Consider the following 7,068-nt stretch of genomic DNA (forward strand, 5'->3'; position numbering starts at 1 on the left):
AGAGAGATTGAGAGAGAGAGAGAGAGAGAGTTGTTGTTGTTGTTGTTGTAGGGTTTAACGCCATTTTTCAGCAATACATGTTGGCCAGCATTAATGGTGGAGGAAGAACCCGGGAAATCCCCGGAAGGAAACCACCGACCTCTGAGAAGCTACTGGCAATCTTTCTCACTTACCCACATTGACCATATCCTAGACTCGAACCCACGCAGACAGAGGTGAGATGGCAGTGATCCGTAACGAAGAGCGCTTTAGACCACTCGGCCACTCGGGGTCCCGTGAGAGAGAGAGAGAGAGAGAGAGAGAGAGAGAGAGTATGGTAAACAATGCTGATAGATCGTACGCAACTAAATCTCCATGACAGAATATTGTTGAGATCGTTGTTCTCTGCGTAAGAACAATCAGTGTCATGAGCTTTAAAACTTCACCATAACTGTCTGTCAATCACACGTTGATGAGAAAAGGAAATATTTGTAATTTTCCGGTGAGTAAACCTGAAATATATTTGGTACGGATATGTCATTTTTTATCACTTCGCGCACTGGAGTGGTGTTCAATCTGGAACAATTCATTCAAGAATGAAGTGTAGATAGTAATCATGTACAATGATGTGTGAACTGTTTTTTGAGGATATGCTTACAAGGGCGATAAGTGCCTCGTAATATCAAATACATTTAATATGTTGGGTGAAATATTTAAACTCCAAGTATATATGTGTCACGGTTACAGTCAAAGAAACGTTGTGTTCCGGTTTGTGTTAAGGTTTCTCATTTGTCCCCTCCCCCAGTCCCTTGCTAGATTGTATTTATGCTCATGAAACTACTGCAACATATTTGACGACACACTTCCTTGCCCATTTTACCTTGGGGTCAAGTTTACATGTTTGTAAATTTGTGTCAATAGTTAGTTTAATGCTGTATAGTTTACTTATTGTTTTGTCAACCCATTGATGGAGTTTCTTCATGCTTATGAGCACTCTTTACAACGCTAATTCAAAACAATCTTTGCCACATTTGTTTGCTTCATTGACCTTGTATTCAGAGTTGCAGATATAGAACATTTGAGTTAACGTTTTGGTTGATATAGTTTTAAATTTTATTTTTGTTAACATATACTTTATGCTCATATTGATATTTTTTCGTCACACTTGGGATGAAAACTTATGCAGCTACGGCAATTATCTTTACGACAGGCTCCCTTGAAAATTTGACCTTCTAGTCCAAGTTACTGTCTTAGTAAATCTGTGTTGAGTTTATGGTAAAATAGTTTTGTTTCTGTTTATTCTCTAAAGCCCTTGATGGATTTATTTCTCTCTAGCAGAAATCATTAAGAAGCTAAAGCTTATTTCGTTTGTTTATATTTCTTAAACACCTTCAGGAAATTTCTCCACACTTGGGGTGAATCGTAATGATATATAATTTACTCTGCCACTTGTTCGAGCAACCTTTTTGACTATTGGGTCAAGGTTACACATTTTATGCTTTTCCTGTGGACTTGCCATTACCTTCTTGTTGATTTGTCATACATAATATGTCCTTCTTGTGACTTGCCATGCACACTATACCCTTCTTGTGTACCTGTCATGCACACTATGCCCTTCTTGTGTACTTGCCATGCACACAATGGCCTTCTTGTGTACTTGCTATGCACACTATGCCCTTCATGTGGACTTGCTATGCACACCATTATTTCTTGTGGACTGGTCATGCATGCCTTGACCTTCTTGTGGACTTACCATGTATGCCTTGACCTTCCTGTTTACAAGTTTCATCCAAGTGACGGATATACGGATGTTATAAATTTTTAGTCAGATTTGCAAGAGCAGTCTTAATTCCACCATACATTTTTAGTCTGATTTTCTAGAGCAGTCTTAATTCCATCATACATTTTTAGTCTGATTTTCTAGAGCAGTCTTAATTCCATCATACATTTTTAGTCTGATTTTCAAGAGCAGTCTTAATTCCACCATACATTTTAGTCAGATTTTCTAGAGCAGTCTTAATTCCACCATACATTTTTCGTAATGAGCTTTATCCATAGTTTTAAAATTGTTCGGAGACCGAATTTTATTTTCATTGGTACCTTAGAAATCGAAATGAAATACCTAAATATCTTAAAAAAGCAGTTATCTAAAACAAGTTATTTTTGTGTCTCTCACTTATTTCGATAGTATCTATTTTTCATTTTCTTCTGAACTAGGGTATGCTTACGGACAGTCTTTTTATTTGTGGATTTTCTATATGTGACGCAGTTGTCTGATGTTACAGGAAACACAATCTGTAACACTGGTCAACAGTGAAATCATTACTGACTTGAAAAGGCCCTAATCTGTAGTATTTTGGTGTGCCGAACACGAATATAACCGTGACAAATTTGTATTGGCTCTCGTTTTGAAGATATTCATATACCTCATTTTCTATGTTTCACTGTGTAAATTTCTCCAGTAGGACTGCAGCAACATCCGGAATAATGATGTAACATTGCATAATACCATCATGCTCACATCATCCACAGTTGATTGCATCATTTTCTGATGCAATGCAATACTAATGCCATGCGGCTGCTGAAGTAAGTGACGTCAGCAGTGTACTATACATGTGTAGGCCTATTATACTAATGCCAGGCGGCTGCTGAAGCTGACGTAAGCAGTGTACTATATAAAGCCCAATCAGATAGGTTCAGCATTTAAAATATTTTAGACGTTGTGCGAGACAGTTCAAGCTACTGTTACATAAAACTTATTATTTTATCCATTTACGTACAATAAAGAACAGTAATGCCTCGAAAGTGTGTTAATACCGCGGACAATTTTTGCTATATTTGTGGGGAAGTGACATTTGCCAACCAGAAGAAAAGTATCAATTCTCAAGTGAAGAAGGCATATCATCTTTACTTCGGATGCAAGGTTGGTGACCAAGACAAGCCTTGGGCTCCGCATATATGCTGTGCTACATGTACAACACAGCTTTCACAGTGGTTGAATTGCAAAAGGTCATCAATGCCGTTTGCAGTCCCAATGGTGTGGAGAGAGCCAAGCAACCACCTAAATGACTGTTACTTCTGCTTGGTTCCTCCTCTTTCCGGCGGAATAACGAAGCGAAAGAAGTCGAGAATAGTCTACCCAAACATTCCGTCTGCATTGAGACCAGTTCCACATGGTGAGGGACTTCCTATTCCAGAACCTCCAGCAGAATATTCTCTTGATTCATCTGACGAAGACAAAGGTGAGTCGACCTGTTCTTCTCCTGGTCCATCAGCATGCAGTGATCCAGATTTTCACTGTGGTGCATCATCAACCCCACACAGAATAACACAGGAAGAACTAAATGACCTGATTCGTGATTTGGACTTATCAAAGAACAAGGCAGAATTGCTAGGATCAAGACTCCAACAATGGAATCTTCTAGAAGAAGATGTCACAATTACTGCATATCGAAAGCGCCACCAGCAATTGGAGCCTTTCTTCAGAAAGGAAAGTAATCTGATATTCTGTTCCGATATTGAGGGCCTCATGAATGCTTTAAAAATCACTCATGACCCACAAGAATGGAGACTATTTGTGGACTCTTCGAAACTGAGTCTCAAGGCTGTGCTTTTGCACAATGGAAACATTCTTCCATCTATTCCAGTAGCGTATGCTGTCCACATGAAAGAGACATACGATAACTTAAGGCAGCTACTGAATTCCATTGAGTATAACAAGTACAGCTGGCACCTCTGTGGTGATTTGAAGGTAGTTGCCCTTTTAATGGGACTGCAGCAAGTATATACAAAATACATGTGTTTCTTATGCGAGTGGGATAGCCGAACAAGGGAAATGCACTACATGAGGAAGGAATGGACTCACAGGCAGAATGTAGCCATTGGAGAGAAGAATATCCAACACCCAGCTCTGCTTGAGGCTCAGAAAATCTTGCTACCACCCCTTCACATCAAACTAGGTTTGATGAAGAACTTCGTGAAAGCCATTGACCGGACTTTGCCAGCATTCCGATACCTGCATGAAAAATTCCCTCGACTCAGCGAAGCAAAGATTAAAGAGGGAGTTTTTGTGGGTCCTCAGATTCGAGAGCTTTTCAAAGATGACCGGTTCAACAACTTGCTGGAAGGTGACGCGAAACAAGCATGGAATGCTTTTCGCCTAGTTTCTACAAACTTCCTCGGAAATGTTAGGGCAGAAAACTATAAGGAACTAGTAGAAGACATGTTGATGAAGTATAAGAAACTTGGCTGCAATATGTCTCTAAAGATTCACTTCCTTCATTCCCATTTGGATTTCTTTCCTAGCAACTGTGGTATTGTTAGTGATGAACACGGCGAACGTTTTCATCAAGATATCGCAACAATGGAACAAAGATACCAGGGAAAATGGTCCACTACAATGCTGGCTGACTACTGCTGGACACTCCTCAGAGATGCTCCCGAACAGCTGTACAAGAGACAGGCGAAGAAATCTAAGATGTAGTCAATGACTTGATTTTTTATAGGTAGGCTATTACAGTTGACCTTTTACTATTGGAATGCATTTCGTTATGTAAACATTAATTTCTTGCAGATTACAAAAAAACTAGAGCCAATTTTGCAATTTGACTGTCATATTCGTGTTCAGCACATAAAAATTGATAAGAATTGACTAATTTTATTTCAGTAACATGACTTTTGTAAAAATTTGTTGTCCAGTGTAATTGACCAGTCTGAAAAATAATAAAAATGATCGGACTTGGCTTCACAAAATAGGCTGGCAGATTATAAATCATGATAAAACACAACACTTGTATATTCGACTTCGGTGATAATTAATATGGCTGGATAATAGTTATTGCTCTATACCTATTATACCATCTGGATATTTGGAATTGGAAATGTTTTGAGTCATATCACTACGATATTTGCAGTGTGGCATTTCATAGTTTTTTCTAGTGCTGGGGGGGGGGGGGCATGCTTCAGACAAGTGTCATCGTGTCCAACCCATTCACATTATCCTGACACACAGCCGACCAGTCCTAAAACTTTCCTATTAATGCTGAGCGCCAATTTAGGCAGGTCCTTGTATCATTTTTATAAGTCTTTGGTACGTGTCGGCCTCGGTTCGCATTTGCCACCTCCATCATCAGTGGCGGACGCTCTAATCAATTAGATTTAGGTCACCGGAGCCATTTAATATAGATGCAAGAGCGAATTAATATATATATATATATATATATATATATATATATATATATATATATATATATATATATATATATAGGCACGTCTGAAATTTTATGTTTTATTAAGTTATTTTATTTCTAGTTTGAATTTAATCTGGAACATTTGTAGATATATTAGCTATGAAAGACTTACTAAGCAGAATAATACAAAATCGGGTTGTATCATATTTTAAACTAATGTCTGGACGTGTTAGATGGACCTACAACACAGTTTAGCAAAAACGACTATGTTTTGAGTCTCCAGGTCAAGATCTGATATCAGATTATGTTATTAAACAAAGTGAAATATTTTTGAAAATTACTTGCAGAGACCATAGTGTATTGTCCATACTTTTCAAGTGACTTTGGTTACAAAAGTCGGTTAGCTACTTTATATTGAAACTGAAAGTATAATGTGTTACTTTGAAATTAGACATCTTGTAGAATAAAGAACGGCAATAATGTTTCACTCCTTCTCATATCGGTGTTGATTATTCCCCTTTAATATGTCAAGACTTCTTTCTTCTCCTTAGTGTTCACCTTCTTTGCAAAAATAACTGTAGACTGGTTATTGGTTTGAATGACCATTGTAATCATAACAACTAGACTGGTTCTTGTGCCAACTAGAACGTTCAAGCTTAATATGTGCTGTGAGTTTTAGAGGTTATATTGAAAGTGGGGTCATGACCTTTGCCCCTAACCATAATACGGAAGATGTAATTCCTAAAACATCATGTAATTCCTAAGACATCATGTAATTCATAAGACATCATAAAACGGTTCCTTCGTGAATAAATTTCGTTCCTGTCTAGAGGTAAAAACATGTGCAGGTTCATAAAACTCGTAAAATGATAAAATCTATTCAGACTAGACGACCAGACAATATTAAGGAATGACGAAAATGCTAATCAGTTAAGGAATGATGAACAGTACAATAACATTTGAAACATATTGGAATGATACTTAACAAATTACACTATAGATAACAACGACATAAATGAAGGCAACGATAACGACAATGATGATGACTACGATGAATGGTAGTGATGCTAATGGTGGATATGCCTGTTCAGCTGTGTGACATATGGAGCAGTTTAGCTGGTTAGTTTTTGCAAATCTAATAATTTAAGAACTCCAATACCATTGGCTTGATTCTGGTACGGGGCTCTTCGATGACGAGTTTGGCCATGCTCCTTTCTTCTTGTCTGATTCATACCCCATGGGACATGGATTCAGAATAATTGAAGGAACCTTACGTTTTGTGATGTATTGAATTGTTAGATTTCTCTACGCTTAAATATGTCCGGCATATAAAACCAAACGACAATTTTACTTCACCAATACCGTAACATTTCAATATTAGAAAAGGTTTATAGGAAGTATCTTGCTCTGGTCACCAGATAAAAGCTGTAGACACCGGAGGAAAACATTTTTAAATTTTGTTTTATAAATATATTTTGCACCACGTTTCATACGCTAGTAGTTAAGTGGGACACCCTAGAGACAATGGGTCTTACCATTAAAAACAGGGTCCCGTCACTCTGGGGACTATGTAAATTTAACATGGGGAAAACTGGCCCGTCACTCTGGGGACAATGGAAATTAACATGGGAATCTATTTTGGGTTAGTCTAGGGACAAGGGAAACTTAACATGGGGAAAAATCATGGGTCACTCTAGCGTCAAGGGAAATTGAACATGGGAATAAATCGTGGGACTGTCTAGCGTCAAGGGGAATTTAATATATGGAAATTGAACATGGTGGGTCTGTATAGCGTCAAGGGGAATTGAACATGGTGGGATTGTCTAGGGACAATGATGGTAGAGGGTCAAACACAACAGAGACAGAGACATACATACACTAGTACAAGCCTGAGATTTAT

The sequence above is a fragment of the Sinohyriopsis cumingii genome, chromosome 9 (genome assembly GCF_028554795.1).
Source record: "Sinohyriopsis cumingii isolate HCF-2022 chromosome 9, ASM2855479v2, whole genome shotgun sequence".
In the NCBI taxonomy this organism is placed as follows: Eukaryota; Metazoa; Mollusca; class Bivalvia; order Unionida; family Unionidae; genus Sinohyriopsis; species Sinohyriopsis cumingii.